General features: G+C 49.2%; 1 long non-coding RNA gene across 1 annotated transcript in view; it reads left to right on the forward strand.

Moving 5' to 3' along the window:
• Positions 1-2,683: 2,683 nt before the first annotated feature.
• LOC128117904 (uncharacterized) overlaps positions 2,684-22,812 on the forward strand; it is a 34,455-nt gene continuing 14,326 nt past the window's right edge. The window contains exons 1-2 of the long non-coding RNA XR_008220940.1: positions 2,684-2,924; positions 8,369-8,484. This is a non-coding gene — a long non-coding RNA (uncharacterized LOC128117904). The remainder of the gene's footprint in view (positions 2,925-8,368; positions 8,485-22,812) is intronic.

Below are 22,812 nucleotides of genomic sequence, written 5' to 3' on the forward strand. Positions count from 1 at the left end.
AAGGCTTCCTGTAGTCAAGTGACTTGTCTTGGCCAATAGAATGAGTATAAGTGATGTTTTACTTCTCAATAGACACTTAAACTCTCTCTCTCTCTCTTTCCCTCCCTCCCTCCCTCCCTCCCTTCCTCCCTCCCTCCCTCCCTCCTTCTCTCCCTCTCTCCCTCCTTCCTCCCCTCCCTCCCCTTCTCCTCCTTTCTTCCATCAGGATGACTCTGAATACCAAAATTTAGAAATATTGATGGCTATGGATGGCAGAGGCTACTGACTACTCAAGACTGTATGGACTGTATGGAAACTAGTCTTGAAGGGTGGCCCCAGTGAACCACACCTCCTGATGCTCACAGCCTTGTGAAACTTCCTCCTGTTCAGTTCTCCCTTGAACCAACAGAATGTGACTGGAATGACGCTGTTTTGGTTACGGACACAGTTTATAGCTGATGCTGTTCCATTATTTGGAAGCTCTGACCTACCACACAGAGAAGAGAGAAGCTCAGACAACAAGGAGAGGACTGATGCTCTGCTTAGTGATCCCAATGGGAGGGTTTCAAATGTGTGCGAGACATCTTGGATGCTCTAGTAAGTCCCCAGGGTAACTGTTCCAGTCAACACCCAAATGCAGCAGAACACCACCCAGCTGAACCACAGGAGGGGATAGAGTGAGGGCTGCTCTCAGCCACTCAATATGGATGTGGTTTTCAGGAGCAACAGACAACCAACACCATGAAAGAGACACTAATAACATGTTGGGAACTGTGACTGGGGAGTATGTCAGTGATGCTGTTAATGTTTTTTTTGTTTGTTTTGTTTTTCATATAAAGAGATTAGTGAGTTAGAGCCCTCAGGGGACAAATTTGAATTCCCCTGATGGCAGGATGTGCAGATACAATATGGTCACCTCCATTTCTTGACTAATCAGATGGGAGAATCAGAGGAAAGGAAGGGGTGGGACTTTGGCTCCTGCAAACCTGCCATTGAGAGGGAACTACAGTTATTAGGGAATGGAGACCAAGGAGGGGGAGTAGCAGAAATGCTTGAGGCAGTAAACACGAACAAGAGGACATCTGGGGTTTGACTTAAAGTACCGATGGGATCTGAACATGACAATAATCCTCAGGAAGACTCAACTTGACTTTGCCTCTCAGATAAGAGACCAAGGCTGGAGGTGTGTGTGTGGGGAAATGAGAGCTAACTTTATGGGAGAATGACTTTCAGAGAGACTAGAGAGAAAGATAATTGGATTGAGGGATAGCCATGGAAACCGCCTCCATGGACATGGCCCTGGGGACCAGCGGTGAGGCAAAGACCTAGAGAAGGGCTGGAGCAGAATGAAGACTCCTCAGAGCCAGAGGTCACACAATTGCGATCAGTAGATGGGATTCAATTGCTTCAAGGTCCATGGTGGAGCTGGGAGGCAGTCTGTGATGGCTAGTACCTTCAGCTTGACAGGTTCTAAAATCACCATGGAAACAAGCCTCTGGGCACATCTGTGAAGGATTAGATAATGCTAGCTACCTCAGGTTAACTGAGGAGGGAAGCTCTACCCTAGGAGTGGGCAGCACCGTTCCGTAGGGCCAGAGTCAAAGACTGAACAAAAAGGAGAAAACGAGCTGAGCCTGAGTCTTCATAGGTTGCTGCTTCCTCACTACGGATGCAACGGGACTGGTCCAGTGTGGCCAGACCAAGCTTCTGCAGCCATAACTCCCTACCATGATGGAGTACACCCCCAATGGTGAGCCAAAATCTACTCTTCATTCCTTAAGTCATTATTGGTAGGTATTTTGTCACAGCAGGGAGAAAAGCAACTGATAAGAGTCTAGGAGAAGGGTACTAAACTCTCAGGAGACAGGATGTGTATGATCTCCACCCACATGTCCGTCTTTTTATCTGCCCATTCATCCACCCACCCACCCACCCACCCACTCACTCATCCATCTATCCATCCACCCATCCATCCACCATTAGATCCTTGTTAGAGAATGCCATAAATGAGGCATGATGATCAGATTAAGAGCAAAATGGTTCATCCCTTAGTTAAGGACATGTTGAAATTCCCCTTGAATTCTCTCCTCTGTGTATAAAAGTGGAGTCGACAGTCAACGCTTGTCAAGCACTGTTCCTTGGGCACTGCATACTTTCTATCACTTAATAATTCCAAGGACAGTAGCACGAGCTGGCACTGTGTGCAGGTGAAGTGACTGAGGCTCAGAAACACCGTCTTAGCAGAGCTTGATGTGGCCTGGCCGTCACACTTAGCTCAGCCATCTTTCTCCACCACCCGTCCCTGGGAACCCACGTTCTGCCCATAGAGGTGAAGGCTATAGAGGAACAAGAGAGAATCCCTTGCTGTATTCATGAGCATCAGTTTCTCACAGAAGTGATGATACATAGATGTGAGAGGGCCTGGGAAAGTGAAGCAATGATGGATTCAGTTCCTTGGCGATTGGCGAAAGTCATCGATGGGTTAACGTTACTGACAATGAGCAGTTGCTGTGGGAAAATCCATCCCAAACTCCAAACAGTCACCTTGGAGACAGCCTTGGAACTGAGCCAGTGTGTAAACCTGAGCATCTGTAACCGTAGCATCTGGCCATTGTGAACGTACATTCACTGGGGCTCTTTTCTCTCTCTCTTGCTTTGCCTCACGCACCTTTCTTTGTATTGTGCCGTGCTAAGACCCTAGGCTTCCTGTTTCAGTTAGCCAGCAAACCCACACTCCCCTAACCCAGCACACATTTTTGTAACTACCCCCTAGAGGTTTTCTTCATCAAGTAAGGAAAATCGAATTCTGTTTTCCTAAGTGACGGGATGTGTTTATCCAGGGACTCCAAGCGGGATCCAGCGCCTGGCCAGATGGATCCAGATATACTCAGCAGAATGTGAGGCGCCGGCCCCAGGGCCCTCCCTGACCATGTGACTCACAGAAGGTTGGTGCCAGAGACGTGCACTCTGTGTCCTGCCCACGCTGGGCTGCACATAGGGTACACACGGGCTTCTGCTCCTTGGCTGCCTTAGGTGGTGCTGGGGTGGTGGGGGGGGAGGGTGTGCTCTTGCTGGAACTGTGGTCCACCCTCCCAGCCCAGTGTGAGTCATGCCTATTTTTAGCTTACCACTCAGCCAGGTGGGCCAGGTTCCATGCGAACGGCTCAGAATTCTGCGTCTCTATCTCTTACATGGAGTAGCTGAGAGACCTGGGGGCTTCGGAGCCTACATTTCAGCACAGCTCCGGCCAAGGGGGAAATTAGCCTTTGGGGGCCTGGGGAACTTACGACGGACATCTGCTGATGACTTTGTGAACCTGTTGAGCCCATGGGCTGGAGAGGGCAACCAGAACCACGCCTGCCACTGTGCCCAATGTACTTGGCTGGGGATAGACATGGCTCGTAGGTCTTGGCACCCTCCCAGTAGCTTGGACACTGCTGCAGAGGAAGGGTCTGTGGTTACTAGCCACATCTGTCTCTGAAACTGTGTGAGGAGGGGAAGGGAGGTCAGGGTGGCTGTGCACTGCTCTCTGATGCCCTGGCTGGGCACCGCATGTGATTTACCTGCTATAGAAAATTGGTTAGATCTGTCTATGGCCATATTGCCCTGAATGTGCCAGATCTCCCGAAGCTGAAGCAATGTCTGGCCTGCTTAGTGTGTGCATGTGACAATTACTCACATCTGCTTGATTGGCCTCAGTAGTTACCTCTTCCTCTCCCCTCCTCCTCTCCAGCCTCCTCCCCCCTCTTCTTCCTCATCTTCCTCATCCCTCTCCTTCCTCCTTTTTAGAAATAATGTCTCATGTATCCCAGGCTAGCCCCAATAACTTTGACCGTTTGGTCCCCCTGATCCAACCTCCTGAGTGTCAGGATTGCAGATGTGCACTTCCACACTTGGTTCAATGCAGCGCTAGGGATGGAACCAGGCCTTGGGGTCTGCTAGGCAAATGCTCCATCAATGGAACTACATCCCCAGCCCTTGACGGAGCAGTTTACTAGTGTGTGCGGGCGATCCAACTTGGGATTCCTTAGAGCCGGACTGAGAGAAAAAGGGAGTTTAAGTCATTTATTTGGGAGGTGATCTAGGGGAGAACGGGGCTAGAGCAGCAAGGCAGGGTGTGTGTCTTAGGATTTTTATTGCTGTGAAGAGACACCATGAGCACAGCCACTTTTGTAAAGGAAACAACTGAGGTGGCTCCCTTACAGTTCAGAGGTTCAGTCCATTATCCTCATGGTGGGGAGCAGGCAGACATGGCGCTGGCTCATCTTCATCAGAAGGCACCAGAAAGTGGACCCTGTCATACTAAGCGAAGTTGGAGCAAGAGAGACCTCAAAGCCCACCCCCACAGTGACATACTTCCTCCAACAAGACCACACCTCCTAATAGTGCCACTCCCTATGAGATTATGGAGGCCAACTACATTCAAACCACCACAGTGTCTAAATAAGCAGATGGCCACTGTGGCCTTATGGGGGCCTCTTGGTGACTGTTTAGGTATTCTGTGGAGGTGTCAAGGGCTAAGACAGTGGGTTGCTCATTTCCTAGCTCTGGCTTGTTATTGATAGAAATGCTCAGGGGACCTCAATCCCCTAAGTCTTTGTCTGACCAGTGTGCCAGCTGTGCGGTCTTGAGCGCAAGGAGAGCCCCCAGGCTTAGAGCTTCAGGCCCTGGTGCAAGGACAGAAGGGAAAAGGGAGACTGGGGTACAGGGGGTGTTCGCTCAGCCTGATGCTAGCATCTAGCAGAGGAGAGAGCCCCTGGCTTGACTCCACGGCCCCGCTTTGCTCTGTTGCACTAGACACACTGTCCAGCTTCTCTGACAGCTGTGGTTCTGGTCCAGAACGGTCCCCTGAGGGCTTTCTGAAGAGTGACATGAGGTAATGTCTATGAAAGGCTGTGTGAATTTCAGAAGTATTGGCTTCCCTCCCTCCCTCCTTTCCTCCCCCTCCCTTCTTCCTTCCTTCCTTCCTTCCTTCCTTCCTTCCTCCCTCCCTCCCTCCCTCCCTCTCTTCCTTCCTTTCTCTGAATACAGGAGAAATCAGGGTCTCTTCTTGGGGTTCTACGCATCATTAATAACATAATTTAAGAACGCACTCAAACGGAAGCTCAAGGACAATTTTATTAGAGTTTAAAGGAAAGCCCGGGGCAGGCCAGCTGTAAATTTGAGCTGCCACCCAGAGGAGGAGAACGGAGGAGAGAAGGAAGAAATCCATGCCGTTGAGGCTGGCATGGTGGGCAGCCACACGGCAGACACACGTGGTACAGAGGGGAGCTCTAGAGAAAGCATGGAAACCCTGAATGCCGGGAAAACCAATGTATTAATAATAATTAATAACGTAATGTATGCTTAGACAAGAGATGGAGGAAAAGGAAAAGTTACACTTTCCTGAATAATTCAGAAAGCAGGCAGACTAGCAGTGGGATTCTGGAAAGGACAAGTACAGCATCTCATTAAAGAATGATTATTCTGCCTCTTTTGCATGGCTTAAGGTGAACCTACGTTTCTAAGGATGGTCCCTTGTCCGAGTGAGCATTCAGCTAGTTGGATTGCCCAAATCACTCGAGATTTCTCCATGCCTCCGTTCCTAAATAGCCTGGGGACGGCTCAGGCTGGTGGCTATTGCCCATTGGTTGCAGGTAGGACACACTGGTCACTTTAGTAAAGTTGGGCGTTCTTATCTTTCCTTCCCAAGTCCCGCTGGCTGGCTGGACTGTAAATGTGCAGTCTGGATGTCCAGACATTGGCTAGGCTCCGGGAGACCTCTCTGATGTCTTGTCACCTTTACAGTGCATATAATATGTGCTCTTTCCTGCCTCAGCTACGCCCGTTTCAGGACCAGGCAGCCCCTCCCCAGCCTTTGAGCTCCACGATATTCCAGAGTCCAGGTCAAAGTGTAGCCAGTGATCCCTCACCCAGTCTTGTCATTGTCCCACGGGAGTACAAGGGACACAGAAAGACAGAGAGACTGGTGTGAGGGTTGGCTTCTTCCCCTGGTGGGCAGAGCTCAGCAGGCCTGTGAAGGGGGGGAAGGAGAGCCACCCCCAGGCTGCTGAAGAAGATGGCCTGTCTCCACTTAGCGCCTTAACTCGGGGGGGGGGGGGGGGGGCGGTGCAGCCCAGAGCCTCGAGTGCTCTCGTGTCTGCGTTTGCAGATGGTTCCCAGATGTTTTTCATTTTCTGCAGGGGCCTGAAGAGGAAATGGGCCTCGTCAGCAGCATGAGGGGAGGGCGATACACTATTTAGAGACAGGACGGGCCTCTTTGAGGACAGAAGACCTCAGCTCCAGAGAGAGGGCTTAGAAAACACCAGCGTGGTTGACATCAGACCTTGTGGCCTGGCAGGGACCCCAAGTGCATCTTCCCCCAGCACTGTCTTCAGGTTTTCTTGTCCCCCCTGTCCCCCCACCATGTGCTCTGCGGTCCCAACCCCCACAGCACCTTGAGGGTGGCAGTGTACAATGTGGGGGTTCAGATAGCTTTGGCAGATCTGGGTGATCTGGAGGGCTTGTGTGGGGCCAGGTAGCAGGAGAAGAATTGGTTTGGGACTGCAAAGGGCTATCCCAGGCCTAGGGGACTCGAAGTTCCTTCTACAGTCCTGGTGACTCCCACAGGACAGCACACAGCTAAGCGCTCCACACTGCTTGTGAATGCTCCCACAGCTTTCCAGGATGAGTATGAACATGGGTTCAACCTGCAGAAACCGTATAGAGGTTAGAAGGGACCATGGAGACTCTTTCTGGGGAAGAGAATATTCCCCAGAAAATGAATCAAAACTTAAACCTCATCTTATACAAATGTGACTCCAAACAGACCCTATCATTAAAATTCAAACCCATGAGCCATTAGGAAATAAACAGGGCACAGCAAAGTCCCTGGGACCCAGGACAAGATGAAGGGCCCTTGGCTGGGCCACCAAGGCATACTCAGCTGTTTCTCTCATCCCTTATGTGTGGGCTCCACCCTTCAGTAGAGCCACCTGTGGGCACAGTCCTCACCTGCTCACACCCTTCTCCCAGGACACGGTGCAGGGCCGGAATGCAGCATCTTGACATTACACACTGCTGAACAAATGCTGGAGCTGAATGCCACTCAGATGATACTGCGACATTTGGGCATCAGAGGAACGGACTTGGCCATTGTCTAAGTGAAGGTGGGGTGGTGTCTGCTGGCTGAGGGCTTTGAGGAGTGGCTCATGAGGTCAGTGGGCCTTGCTTTGCAATGTGCCAGGATCTCTCTGGCCTGCCCCTGCTCAGCTTCTGCAAACCCATTTGCAGCCGTCCTCCTGGCCACACCGCAGTGGCTCTGGCCGGAACAGCAGAGCAGAGAGCACCAGAATTTCCTGAAAAGACTTTTTCACGATCTTTGATGGAAATGTAACTTAGGGGGTTTTGCCGTGGATGTTGGGAAATGGATGAGATGTCAAAAGTTCCATGGAAGTTTCCACTACATATGGGTTTCTCCCAGGCTCACTAAGGATGAGTTCGAGAAAGTGGCTAAGCTGAGGTCTCAGAGGAGGAGGAGGAAGAGGAAGAGGAGGAAGAAGAAGAGGAGGGGCACACGAAGGCAATGCTCTTCAGGAGGGACATCAGGGAAGAGGAGGGAGGAGGGAGGGGAAGGAGAGGGGAGGTTGGAAAGGGAGGAGGACAGTGAAGAAGAATGGAAGGTGAGGGGAGACAGGAGGAATGGGGGACGAGAGGGAGGACGGGGAGAGGGAGGTGCTTTGGGAGGGCAGGTACAGGTCTCTGGCTGCCCTGCTCTTCCCAGCCACAGGGTCCCACAGACTAAACTCACTTTCAGCCTGTCCTGGAAGGAAAATAACAGGGAACAGTTGAATAAATAAAACTTCCCATTCAGTGACGGGTCACAGAGATCATATTTTCCCTAATCTTCCATCTTGGCATGCCGAGGGGCACTTATTTCCACATTTTTAAAATTTAATTTTTTTTGAGAATGTCATACATGTGTATGATGAGTTTCAATCACATCCATTTCCTCCTTCTCTCCAACTCCTCTCCCTCCACTTCTCCCTTTTCACCTCATATGCTCTTTCCTTTAACCCAGGAAGTCCATTAGGTGCTGCTAGTGTGTGCGTGTGTGTGTGCGTGTGTGTGTGTGTGTGTGAATAGGTGTGTGTGGGTGGGGTGGGTATGTAGGTAGATATGTATGTGTGTGTGAATGTGTGTATGTGGGGGTGGGTGGGTATATGTGTGTAGGTATTGTGTGTGTATGGGTATGTGTGTGCATGTGTGTGTGTGGGTAAGTGTGTGCATGTATGCTTATGGCTACGTGGGTGAGTGGATGATTGGGTGTGTGGCTGTGTGTGTGAGCATCCTCCAGAGGGAGAACCTTCCAGGGGCTGCATCCCTTAAGAAGCCTTTCCCTCCCCCACAGGCATCAACTCCTCAGCTAGGAGTGGAACGTTCTTGGGTTCTCTTCTAGCCTCCTGAGAGTCTGCTCAGGTCAAGAAGCACCTAGGAATGAGAAGAAACACTTGTGTTCAGAAACATGTAAGTTCTGAGGAGGGTCTGGCTCCTTATCCTGCATGTCCCAGTTGCTACAGCACTGTGCAGACCCTTTGCGGAATTCTGGCCTGTAATTCTCCTCACTCAGGCTTGTTTGTGCTTAAGCTTGATTTCTCTATTCCTATACAGCTTATGACCCATGCCTAGGGGATGACACCACCCACATTGTGCTGAGTCTTCCCACATCAATCAACACAGTTAAGACAACATTCCTCCAGACATGTCCACAGACCAACCCTATGTAGACAATCTGTCCTTGAGACTTTCTTCCCAGGTGATTCTAGATTGTGTCAAGTTGGCAATTAAAGCTAACAGTCAGAGCCACTGTGACCAGAATATGGTATCATTCTCAATGTCACACACTGAAATCCCAGCTCCAAGACTATGGTAGAGCATATGAGAGTTTAGGGGTGTAACTGAGGTCATAAGAGTGGCGGCTCCATCAGTGCACTCACAGTCCCCTAGGAATTCAGTCCCCCCTCCACCACAGGAGGATAGGGTGAGGAGGGGCCATGTGTCTACGAACCAGGAAGTATCTGTCACCTGACATCAAAACTGCTGGTGACAAGGTTGTGGACTGAATGGCGATCCTTGTGGGAGCCCACAGAGGTTTCCTAGTGAGACCTGAGCTTGCTTTACCCAGCAGGGCTGCATAAGGAGATAGATTGACACATGGGGATCACCAGGTATTTGGAAGTGTCTGCACTTGGCTGTGCTGGGAGGAGGTCTTTTGCTCCGTCCCTTGGCATTACTTTAAAAAGCCCTTTAGAAGAGATAGAAGGGGCTGGTGGATATTGATCCAGGCCCTCCCGAAGCTATCCTGTGTTTCTATCTGTCTCTTTCCCCTCTATATTTCTATCTGAATCTCTTATCCCTCACTCCTCAAGAGTACCCTGGGGGGGAAAAGGTGGGGATGGTTCCCCCACAGATCCTAATTAGTCTTATTAAATAAAAACCCAGAGTCCGATATTAGGGTAAAAGCTGAAAGATCAGAGAAGCAGAGCAGCAACCATTAGAGAGATCTTACCTCTATGAATCTTCAGACCAAATGGAGGGTGATCCTGTCTCCACACGCCTTATATTCCTGTCTCCACCTCCTGATAGTGCTGGGAGTAAAGGCATGCACCACCCCCACCCAGCTCTGTTTCTTATTTAGAATGGTTCAATCTTGTGTAGCCCAGGGTGGCCTTGAACCCCTGATCTCCCTGCTTCCTCCTCCCAAGTGCTGAGATTAAAGGCGTGTGCCGCCACTGCCTGACTCTATGGTTAACTAGTGGCTAGCCCCGCCCTCTGATCTCCAGGCAAGCTTTATTTGTCAGAACACAAACAAAATATCACACAACAGTGGACTTTGGGTTTTCATTGTTTACAACCCACCTAGCTTTTAGTGTTGTGTGAGGGCAGCTTAACTGAGCTGCGGGAAGAGTCCTGGCTGTGTACCTGGCTTAGCCACACCCTGAAACCTCTGGCAACAACCTTGCATTGATGTTAAACTTTCTTTCACTACAGCTGAATTCTGCATTGTTAGCTCCAAATAAGGGTTCATGACTTCTTGTTAAGTCTCTTTTAGACACCCATAATTAAGGAGTTATTTGACTTGGAAAGCTTAGCAGAAACCAAAAAAAAAAAAAAAAAAAAAAAAAAAAGCAAGACTGAAACCTTTGGGGAAATCATGAAATCAGCCTGGTTTAGCTTGAGTGGCATGCATAATAGGTTTTTTAGGTCAGAGTCCATGGCTCCTGGGGCACTGTGTGCCTTCAGTTAATGAAGCATTCAGGCCACTTTGTGTTTCTCTGTATGTTTCCTTGAAGTCAAGGCAGCAGCAGGGGAGCTTGCCAGGACAATTGGTCCTAGACGTTAATCTGTGCACCCTGCATCGCTTGCAAATGGCACCGTATCCTGACAACTACAATCGTATTGATTCTGGAAATTGCCACTATACTCTGTTTCTGATGAGGGTATAAAAAGTCGGATTGCTTTCGATAAAATTGTCACAGCCTCAATCTTGCCGTGGCCCCTCCAACCTGAGCCTGGCTTAATTTTTCACCCTGTCAAGTAACCTTGGCCCAGGAAGTAAGTGTGGGTGCTTACAAAAACTCAAACCACACAAGCATGCACTTTTGTGTATCACAAACCCTTGGCCAACAAGAATGAAGCTGAGAGCCTCCCCAAGGCTTCAGATGGCCAGTCCATTAGCAAGTGTATATAACAACTTGATTTTAAGAAAGATTTATTTTTAATTATGTATATGTATGCATATGTCTATGCAGAGGTGTGTGCCTATCAGTACAGATGTTGGAGGAGGCCAGAGAGGGTGTCAGAGTCCCTGGAGCTGCAGTTATAGTGGTTTGAGCTGCCCAGTGTGGGTGCTGGGAACTGAACTCAGGTCCTCTCCAAGAGCAGCTCATGCTCTTGATTGATAAACCATCTCTTTCATCCCTTCGACTGGAATTTTTAAAATACAAATGATTGTTTTTTGTGATATTAATCAAGCAAAAAATCTGGCTGTTTCATATTCTAACATGATGAGTTAAGGTTTCCTTCGAGTTTTGAAATCCATTTTAATTAGGATAATTTGACAAGTTAAAAATTCAACACTCTTCTGTTTATTTATCTTTCCCTCCTGGTGTTAGGGATCGAACCCAGAGCTACACTCAGTCATGTGATACACCACTGAGCCTGCTCTCAGTCCCATCCATCCTTTTGTTACACGGATATCTGAGTCGTGTGTGTGACCACAGCACAGAAAAGAGTGCCATGGACAGACTCCGGGGTTGAACTGCTCTCTGGGTGAGGAGGCAGCTGGCCCAGGGGACACAAGCTGCATTTCTGCTGTGGGAGGTGCTCCGAGGCGCTGTGACGTCACTGTGGGATGGGGACACCTTCCTTGGGGATTCCTCTGGTGGGTCTGTATGAGCAGCAATGGGGGAAGGTTGGAGCCAGGGCAAGGACTGCAGAGCAGCAGCAGCAGCAGAGGCAGATGAGGGTCAGTCTTGGGGGTCGTCCACACGCACAGTCTGCTCTGGTAAAGGTCAGTTGCTAAAGGGCTACTGTTCCTTGAGAAGTCCAGCTGGCTTCTCTAAGGTCACACTTCTGGAGGACTGTTTCTAGCCCAGAGTGACTGCAGGAGTGTGTATGGGATCCTGTCCCCAGCCAGTTCCTGTGAACCATGGGCTCCTCTAATGTAAAGCTGGCTTGAGGACTTCCCTTCTTGGAACTGTGCTAAGGTCCAGCCTCCTCCCGCCCACTCCTGCCTGCCAGGTATCACAGCCATTGCTGCAGCAGCTCTCTTTGCCTTCTACCCCTCTCCCCTCTGTCCTTCTTGGTGCTCCCCACCCCAGTGTATGGCTTGCACAACTCAATTCTTTTGGCCTCAGCTTTTACAGGGCCAGAACCAAGGAGCCAATTGCAGTTAACCGCGTATGTAGCAAGTGTCCTATGGCCGTACATGCCAACTGTTCTCAGTCAGGGGACAGCTGATCTCTGTCCAAATCCTGGAGCTTGCTGAGGGGTGGTTGCTAAATTCTGCATCCACTCTGAGCCTTACTGTTTCATGGGCAGCATGCTGACCTTCTTTCTGCTTTTCAACTTTAGTTTCCCTCCCTCCCCCTCCCCTCCCCCTCCCCCCCTCCCCTCCCCTCCCCCTCCCCTCTCCCTCCCCTCCCCCTTCCTTTGACTCTCTCCTTTTCCACCTCCCCCCTTCTCTCCTCCCTCCCCTCTTCTAGCAGAGAACCCTGCTCTGGGTCATCTGTTCACACTGTGGCTGCCTCAACTGGTGTTTTCTTGGGAGGAATGTGAGCTCCCCGCATGCCCCTGAATACCTTTCCTCTTCAGCTTCCTTGCGACACTGTGGCAGTTACACTCAAAGGAACATCTGTGGATATTTTAACTGAGAAATCAGGACTGGGTGTTGCTCAAGATGGAGACAAAACACAGTGCCCCCACCTACAAAGAATGGAGCCCATATGGTGGAGGGGCTGTGGCACTTACTGCAGCCTGGTGAGAGCAGGCACTGGGGTGCATGCCGGGGCCCAATCAGGATCTGCCTGCTTGTCTTCTTCCTGTCCCAGGCTACTCCACAGAGACACCATACTCCATCTGCTTCCAGACCCTTCTTTAAGTAGGGGTGGTGATGATCCAGGGTCTTTTGGGGAGTCAAGTGGGGTCCTATTCAGCAAGAAGCCCGTGCTTAGAGAGATTCAGGTCGTCAGGGGTCGGGGTGGGGCAGCAGGGACCACAGCACCTAACAGAAGCCAGAATCCAAGTCCAGGGTGAACTGTGCCTATCTTCTGCCTGGCCATGACCGCTAGCTTGGTGCTGCCCAGGCTCAAATGCTTTTCTTCCACCCACCACTGCTCTTTGGCACACCATTCCGTCAGGCACCATTGTTTGCCTAACACCGACTTCCATGGTTGGCAAGTGACCCAAGGGTCTCTTCACGGCCAGTTGTGGGGCACATTGATGCTTCTGTGCCATGGACCTGGGCATCTGCCCAGAGCAGGGTGCCTGTGCTTCCCCAGGGTTGCAGAATCCTCTCTGGCTGGGTGTAAACGGTGCTGGTGTTAAGTGGCTGCTTGAGTGTGGCACCACAGACCCTGTTACTCTGAGAGAAAAGTGTAGCTCCGTTTGGAGGACCTCCTGCTGGTGTGTGAGGAGTTCTGAAAGCAGGGAAATGAGGGAACCAATAGGGAACATTCTGGAAAATTGTTTATGGGTCTGAAAACTGCTTTCAGCTTGAATGTGCACAATGCTCTCTGAGGGCACCACTCCCATGCCCACCTGCGCCCTTGGAGACTCAGAGTTGTTACATATTAGGTAATTAATTATTCCTAAGTTTGGGGAATCAGACAAGTATCATGTGGCAAGGCTTCGACTGTGGAGATCTTTTAGACTAATTTCTTTTTTGGTAATTAACAGAATCAAATGCTTCCCTAATTTTTAACAATAATTAAGCAATTGTGATGGCCACATAGAGCAGTGGCAGTAGATGAAGACCGGGGTAAGAACTTTGCTCACAGATGGGGAAGTGTGGTGATCAGCAAAGACCAGTGGTTGTTGTTTTCTAGACACCCCCTGCCCCACCCCATAATGTCTTATTCTAGCCCAGACTGACTCTGTAGAATTCATGGAGATCCTCCCACCTCATTTTCCCTAACTCTGGCTTTACAAGTGTGAGCCACCAGCCTGGCTTCTGGGTCTTTGTGTCTGCTTTTTGAGTCAGGATCTTACTACAGACCAGGCTAACCTTGAACTCACAGACATCTGCTTGCTGCTGCTTCCTGAGTGCTGGGATTAAAGGTGTGCACCACAATGCCTGGCAAATGTGTCTGTGACCTGAGGTGCTCCATGAGTTCTAGGGATTTGAACTCAAGTCTTTGTCCTTGTGCAGCAAGCGCTTAGCTGACCTTGTCCAGATCTTTGTCGACCTTGTCCAAATCTTTGCCTACTTTGTCCAAATCTTTGCCTACTTTGTCCAAATCTTTGCCGACCTTGTCCAAATCTTTGCCTACCTTGTCCAGATCTTTGCCTACTTTGTCCAAATCTTTGCCGACCTTGTCCAAATCTTTGCCGACCTTGTCCAGATCTTTGCCTACTTTGTCCAAATCTTTGCCGACCTTGTTCAAATCTTTGCCTACTTTGTCCAAATCTTTGCCTACTTTGTCCAAATCTTTGCCGACCTTGTCCAAATCTTTGCCTACCTTGTCCAGATCTTTGCCTACTTTGTCCAAATCTTTGCCAACCTTGTCCAAATCTTTGCCTACTTTGTCCAAATCTTTGCCGACCTTGTCCAAATCTTTGCCTACTTTGTCCAAATCTTTGCCGACCTTGTCCAAATCTTTGCCTACCTTGTCCAGATCTTTGCCTACTTTGTCCAAATCTTTGCCGACCTTGTTCAAATCTTTGCCTACTTTGTCCAAATCTTTGCCTACTTTGTCCAAATCTTTGCCGACCTTGTCCAAATCTTTGCCTACCTTGTCCAGATCTTTGCCTACTTTGTCCAAATCTTTGCCAACCTTGTCCAAATCTTTGCCTACTTTGTCCAAATCTTTGCCGACCTTGTCCAAATCTTTGCCTACTTTGTCCAAATCTTTGCCGACCTTGTCCAAATCTTTGCCTACTTTGTCCAAATCTTTGCCTACTTTGTCCAAATCTTTGCCGAACTTGTCCAAATCTTTTGCTCATTAGCTTTAATTAAAAGTTCTTTATTTCCAGAAAGTTTCCTGTTAGTTCCTTCAGAATTTTCCCTTCCACATCTAGAGGCTTTAATGGCTCTATCTAGTTGACTTTCCACTATATAATTCTTTTTATTTTTGTGCTGCTTTCTCGGAGGATTTTCTCAGCTCTGTTGATCTTCACTGTTGGTCCTAACTCAGGTTCTTCCCATTTCACCATTTATTGACTGACGTGGCCTTTGACGTTAGTGTTAGGCATTGTTTGAAATTAGGGTCTACGGGCTGGAGAGATCGCTCAGCAGGTAAAGGTACTTGCTGTGCAAGTCTGGTAACCTGGGTTCAGTCCTTGGAACCCACATAAACATAGAAAGGGAGGACCAACTTCACAAACTTGTTCTCTGACCCCCACGGAGGTGCTGCCATAACACACACACACACACACACACACACACACACACACACACACACACACACACACACAGAGAGACACACACACCAATAAATAAAATAAAACATCGTCATCAACAACAACAAAAGCTCCGGGCCTTGGGATGGTTGTGGGATGGTTTTAAACATGGATGCCTGTGGGATGATCTCTAAACACGGATGCCTGTGGGATGGTCTCGAAACATGGATGGCTGTGGGATGGTCCCTAAACATGGATGGCTGTGGAATGGTCCCTAAACATGGATAGTTGTGGGATGGTCCCTAAATATGGATGGCTTGGGCTGTTCTGCAGTAACCTGGAGGCCAGCTGGTGTGCTCACTAGGGACTAGTAGCAGGTGGTTTCTGAGGCTGTTTTATTTGGAGGCTGGCTGATTTTTCTAGAAAATGGCCATCTACCTATCTCTGTGGATGAGGCATTGCTGGGGTTTCCTGGGTAAGAGGGAAGGACCGGTGTTCTGTGTCCAGTGTCCATGGCTTCTTTCCTCCCTGGTTTTCAGTTGGCCCTTCTGAAATGCTCTCTGTGGTGTCTCTGTACCTTTGCTCTTTGAGCATGGCTTTGCCCAGGGAATAAACGACTCATCTCCTTGTCGCAGGGGTGTGGAGCCTGGCTGAGGCTTGTTGTTGGCCGTTATGCCGCTCCCTGGTTCCAGGAACCCTGACCTTGTTGCCTGGGTGGAGGACGCCTTTCTCTATGGCATCTGTGGCTTCCATGAGCCTTCCTGGGTACTGTGGCAGCCAGGCAGCTACTCACACATATCCTTCCCTCAGGGCCCTATGTCCCCTACCTTTTCTATGCCTCTCTCACTTCCTGCCTCCTAGTGCGACTTTTGGCTGTAAATACCACCAGGTTTTTCTGGATGTGATATTTAGTATTTTTATTTTCCTGATGTCTTTGCTAAAGGGTGATTTTATTTTGGAGGTGGTAGGAATGGAAGAGTTTTTTTTCTCCAGGTTCTTAAAACTTCAGCTGCTCTAGATATTTTCCTTTGAGTTGAAAATGTAAAAACAAACTGTAACAGGGCATTTGTTCCCCTTTTCTATTTGGAAGAGGCTTATTGGGCTGAATTTAGTATGACCCCAAAGTCCCAAATCAATAGGGCTTTTCTTCCCCCACCCCCAGCATGCTGTGTCCTGTGATGTTGGGGTTGAGGCTCCTTAGAGAAGACTGAGAAGCCTGGTGAGAACTCAGAGGAGACAGGGGCTTCAATCAGCTCATGTTCCACTGAGTGGTTGGTGACAGCACGTAGCTCTGGCAGCCTGCGCATCAGAAATCCCCAAGGTACACTGGGTCATTGGTTATCAGGAGTGACAGTCAGGATCCTGGCTTCTCAAAAAGTAAAAAGACCTGTAGTAGCTAATCCCAGCTGCCTTCCGGGGTTCACAATCACCCTGGAAGCAAATCTCTGGGCATGTGTGTGGGAATGTCTATACTAGGGAGAGATGCACCCTGAATGTGAAGGGTACCATATTATGCTCTGGGGTCTTGAACTGAATAAAAAAGAGGGAGTAAGCTGGGCACAAATACTCATCTCCTCTGTTTCTTGACTGTGGGTGCCTTGTGACCAGCTGCCTCCTGCTCCTACCAGCCTGCCTTCCCTGCCCTGATGATGATGGACTGTATGACCTGGGCAGGTTAGCCAAATACAGTCTTCAGCTGCCTTTGTCGGGTATTTGATTGCAGAATATATAATCACTACAGTGGTGAGTACAATGTGCTCCTCTGGACCATGGGGGTCTAGATGACACCCAAGCCAGTGGCCCTCATCCAGTCCTTTCCACTATCAGTTGAGACTCTTTCCAAGGGTGGGTTCCTTTGAGTGTCTTGTAGGATAATTCAATTCTTGTGGTTGAAGCCTACAGAAATGTGTTTTCCAGTGTCCAGGAGGCCAGAACTCTGAGATCAGGGGCTAGAAGGGCCCTGTTCCTTCCACAGGCTCCAGGTGGCCCTTGCTGGTGGCTGCATCCCTCTAGTTTATGACTCTATTCACACATGGCTCCTACCTCTCGCTGTGCCTGTGCCCTCAAACTTTTATTTCTTCTAGACATTTTAGTTTTATGTATATGAGTGTGTGTATGCACCACAGGAGTGTAGCACTCATGGAGGTCAGAAGAGGGCATCATAACCCTCAGAGTTGTAGTTACAGGTCGTTGTGAGCCTCCAAGAGCATGCCGGAAACTGAATCCCAGTTCTCTTCAAGGCCAGTAAGTGCCCTTAACTGCTGGGGCATCTCTCCAGATGCACCATGCTTTGATTTTTTTTTTTTTTGTCTTTCGAGACAGGGTTTCTCTGTGTAGCTTTGCGCCTTTCCTGGAACTCACTTGGTAGTCCAGGCTGGCCTCGAACTCACAGAGATCCGCCTGGCTCTGCCTCCCGAGTGCTGGGATTAAAGGCGTGCGCCACCATCGCCCGGCTGCTTTGATTTCTTATGAGGACATTATTTATTGGTTTTATGAGTCAGGTAACCTAAGACAATCTAGTCTCAAAATCCTTCATTGTATCTACAGAGATTCTTCTATTTTATTTTGTTATCAAAGAAGCTCATATTCTGGGGCTCAGGGGAATAGAGTCTGGACATATCTTTTGGGGGCTAACATGTGGCACCCTATGCTCCCTGTACTCTTGGCACATCCTTCTTTCTTACCTAAGTACCTGAGTGATGAGTGCTGTGTGGTGATGTATGTTTGTAGACATTGAAAGGAGGGATAATAAACTGCATGGAGGAAGGGTCATTTCACAATTTGTGTTCATTTAAAGGGTGAAGGCTGGTGGGATGGCTCTGCAGATGAGGGCACCTGCTACTCAAAGGTAGAGGCAGTCCCCAATTTGTGATGACTCATGTGTACAAAACACACAATTCAGTAGAAACCGAACCTCAGACTCAGCTGTCGACCTTTCCATGGGCTAATGGTGTGTGCTCTGATCTTCTGGTGTTTCTGAGCAATGACCATGAAAGCAGAGCAGTTAATTTGATGACCACAAGGGGTATAAATGACGTCTGCCGTGGGCTGTGTGGCTAAGGGAGCATTTTCAGTAGGTTAGGGTACTAAATGCATTTTTCCACAGTTGCTATTTTTGAGTGAAGGTGTGTTAGGGGAGCTGACTCCGTGATGAGTTGAGAAACATCTATATTTGCACTCTGTGTGGTGCAGAGTGGGTATAGTGGCACAGAATTCTCTTCTGATGGCTCCACATTGACAACCTAAGTTTATGGTCTCTACTAGTTCCCAAATCCCACTCCCAACTCACAAATCCATTGGATCTTGACATTGGCTTTTCTCCCACTTGAACTGGGCTTTTTCTGAGGTTGACCAGTTATCCTTCCTGACCTCCTGCTAAAACTGACCCCTAAACCATCCCTGGAACACCTAGACCCTGGTAATAAAGCAGGGATTCATTGCTCCTCTTAGGTGAGCATTTTGAGATGGTACAGCCATATTCCAAAGAAGTGACCAGCATGATAATGTGGTGACTCAGAAAGAACCATTGTAAGGGGTGGGTACTTAAATTATAGTAGTAAAAACACACAGACACTTAGAGGTAATGTTAAAAATAAAACAGCAAAGAAACTGGATACAGGAAAGTGGCAGAGGGAGAAGGAGGCAGAAGGACTGCATTTGTCCTCAGAAGTGTTAGCATGTTCTGTTTGGAGCCCGTTGCCTAGTGAAATTCCACAACGGGAGCGTCATTTCTACTGGATCCTGATTTGTCCAGAACCCTCCAGAGACCAAAGGCTTTTGCTATTTTAATATATGGGTCAATGGAAAACAGTCGGAAATCTGGTAGTTAGTTAAAATTTCATTACCAGACTCTCATTGAACAGACGCATTTATAATTTAGTTAATATTCTAATAAAATGACACCAAGAGGGGATGTAAAATGTAAGTCTGGATATTTTGGGGCCAGGGAGGAGAAGCAGAGAGATCAGAAACCCAGAACTGGGAGGGACCTGTGAGTTCTCCCCTGGCCTCCCTCTTCCTTGCTGGAGAACATATGACAGACACAGGCATGTCTTCCACTATCCAGACCCCAGCTGTCTCCTTTCTCTGGGGAAGGTTACAGTTAGAGACCTGCAGGATGTGTTTGTTTCAAGAAAGACTTCCTGCCACATGCAAGAGTCATATTTTACATTAAAGTGAGATCTCTGGCTTTTCTGGCAATGCTGGAGTTTCAGCTGCCTGCACTGGCGCCCCTGCAGGGTATCAGGATGTTCCATTTGGAACCTTGATGTTCCCAGCTTCGCCTTACTTAAAGATGAGGTGTGGGGAGGGGGAGCTTCTGGAGAGGAGTGTGACAATAAATGAGGAACATCAGAGTTGCTTATTTATAGGAGACATATATAAGCATACAGACACCCACCCAGGCACAGCTGGAAAGTGTATATGGCTGGAGGGGTGGGTTTGGATGTCATATGGACCCCTTAGGGATGAGAGGAATAAAAGCTGACCTTGGCCCCCTGGCATGTCAGATGCTGACACTATGGGGAAGGGAGAAAGGACATGATCATCTCTGAACTACAGAGCCTTGTGTATAAACCCCAAGTCTCCCACAGTTCCAGAAAGCTACAAGACACCTACCTTAGCCCCCCCTCCCCCCACCAGAGAGGAAACATCTCCATAAAGACTCTCAGAACTCGTTTCTGAGAACCGTTGACCCAAAGGCACAGTTCTCACCTTGTAGAGAATAAGGGTTTAGTCTAGAGCCAAATTGGAGTGAGCATGGTCTAGGAACACAGATTTAGGTTACCCTAAATACCATGCTCCAATATGGAAGAAGTTTCATGAAGTTTTTTATAGTAACACGACACAGAAAGTCATAAGCCAAGGGACTGTTCAAATAGATCGGGAGAAGCATAAGTAGGTGTTTGCAGCATGGTAGAGAGAGATTTCAGCTAGAGGCTTCAGATGCTGCCTGACGACACTCAGCGCTGACTGGTGGAGAACAGGGTTTTGTTAACACATCCCAAAGGTCTTTAAGTGTATCGGGATGTTAGGTTAGCCCAGGGTAAATGCAACGAGGTTCTGGACCTGCAGCACTCCAGCCTCTCCAGGCACTGAAGTCCTAATTAGTCCCTCAGCTTTTGCAGACACAGCTTCTTTCCAGGAATTCCTGTTCACAGAATCTATACGTTGTATTTAATTAAAATAAACCAATGAATACATCATCTACAATATTTCTTTTCTAAAGTGATTAACGATTCCTTACTATATGTATGGGCCCTCTCTCTACAGACAGTCGTGAGAGGAAGTCAAGAGAGATCAGCTGGATAATACCTGGAGGCAGGGAGAGAGGCAATTAGGAGGGGTAATTGCTTTTGAAAATTAGGCATGATTCTTGTCTGGAGCATCAGTCTGCAGAAAATGGTCCTTGTTAGGTATGTTTTGCAGCCTGGCCTGGCTGACGCTGAAAGCCTGGGCAGGGGACACTTTTATAGTGTGTGCTGATGGAGTCCTCGCCTCTGGCAAAAGAGATGGGGTTTATAGTAACACGACACAGAAAGTCATAAGCCAAGGGACTGTTCAAATATGGGAAATGTAGGAAGTAGGAGGTGTGTACCCTACCTCTAAGGGACACCTTGGAAATTGCCATACTCCAGGGGGCTCCTAGAATCAAAGTCACATGTCACTCTTTCTCGGAAGCCATGGGCAGGAGGAAGTCTGAAGCACTGTTCTCCTGAGAGGGGCCGGTACCACCCCACAGTATGACAATGGGCTCAGCTGCCCCCAGGGAGCTTGGATATGAATCCTGTGATCATGGAGGAAAGCAGTTATTTGTCTTGCTCCATCTTAACTGGCAAAGATGGCATCCTGTAGGTCCTAAAGGGTTGAGATATAGCCATTTGGAAGATTCTAGAAGACACAGACTCTTGCTTTGTGAAGTCCAGTCTGATAGGTAGCTCAGAGCTGGCCACCTGCCCATCGCTGTCTTGCAGAATGATGGCATCTTCAGACACTTTTGAGGGGCCAACCACTTCACTGTGATAGCCCGCCCAGCCCGTTTGCAGGATACCCTCCCAGGCAGTGCTGCTATCATGCTTCTGTTACAGAATACTGAAACCTGGGGAGGTGGAGTACCTGGCTAGAGAGGCCATGAAGCTGGGATTTGAGTCAGACCCGGCTCACTATATCTTAGGTCTGGCTGCCTGGAAGCAGATCCAATAGTAGGCGCTCCTGAAAATGGCCGATCCAGTGCGAGACGCTGGTAAGGAGGGAGGGTCGCAGGTGAGGGTAGGGGGTATGGAAGGGGTTCATGTTGGGTGCGGCTCAGCAGCTCTAGAGCACACACTAAGATGCCCTGCACTCCGTCTCTGCCAGCCTTTGGTGCTGGGCTCCACTCTGGACCAGCTTCTGAGAGAGGCTCTAGCGTAGGCTTTGCCTGGCAGTAGTTGAAGCTTCAGAGAGATGGGCTTTCTCGGCCCTGAGAAAGGACACGGGGGTGGTGGGAGACAGTGGTGTGTCTGCACGAGCTCTTGGTCTTACCCACAGTGAAGAGCTGTGACACATCAGGGTCCCAACAGCTCTAAGATTAGTCATGATAGTCCCCCTCAAATGGGGTTCTTCTGGGCTGCAGAACCTCGGCTGAAGCTATGAGAGGGCACAGTTACCAGCATCTCTATTCAGGATACCTGGAGGGAGTCATTTTCCTGGGAGAGTAAAGGTGACAAGGGTACAGAGGATGTCCTAAGAATCGGAAAGCCTTTTCCCCACACTGAGAACCATGTGTATTTGATCGTGATTTGTATCTCTCATCCCTCATTCACTGAATGAATGAAGCAATGATACAACCAGGCTAATGGCCCGGCAAGCCCATTGGAGAAGACACCCCTCCTTACCTGACCCCTTTCAGTCTCTCTAGGGAACGGGCTGCAGTCCACCCACTGCTTCTCCCATATCTCAGTAGCAGATTGGACACGTGCCTCGGACGGCCGCTAAGCACTAACTGGAGGCGCAAGCTGTGCAGGACAGAAGTGATGGGGTAGTTTTTTGGGTGTCCAGTGACCATGCCCATGGTTGGAAAGGTGAGCTGAGGAAACACTGAGGTGGGGAGGCTCACCCATGGTGACGGGCGCTGTTTACAGCTTCTTAGCCATCCATGACTGCAGCCAATGGAAAAAGCCCTTCACCGGTGCTTATAAACCATGAATCAGTGGCAGCCCTCACTAACGGCTTTAGTGAGTATCTCATTTACTTTGCCTGAGGGAGGGCTGAGGTGGCAGCTGGAACAGGACACTCCTTTGCCAGTTCCTCTGAATGGCTGTTGGGCATGCCTCACTGACCCCCACTCAGGGCTCCAGCCACTCCCTGTCTGTGGTCACACTGAGAGGATGGGATGTGATCCTGGCTCTCCTCAGTTACTCATTGCTATGTCATCCACCCACGCAGCTCCTGATGGTCCCCTGTTCCCGGACAACTTCTGGAGGGATTCCTCATTCCTGCTTTTTCCCCTCTGTAGAACGCTTTTCATCTGTCACCAGACTCTCTTGAGGGGGCTCATCTCTCCAGTCCTGGTCACTAGCTGGGGTTGACAAAGGTGTGGATATCCTGTCCCATTTAGGGTTGCAAGCTCTCATCACAGTACACAGAGTGGCTTCACCTGGGAGCACCGCACAGACCTGACATTGCCCTGGCAAGTGGCACTTGCCTTATCCAAGGTGCCAAGGAGGCAACTGTGGAAAGGGTTCTGGGCTGAAACCA

The sequence above is a fragment of the Peromyscus californicus genome, unplaced genomic scaffold (assembly GCF_007827085.1).
Source record: "Peromyscus californicus insignis strain IS unplaced genomic scaffold, ASM782708v3 Scaffold_21__1_contigs__length_65335640, whole genome shotgun sequence".
Taxonomy (NCBI): domain Eukaryota; kingdom Metazoa; phylum Chordata; class Mammalia; order Rodentia; family Cricetidae; genus Peromyscus; species Peromyscus californicus.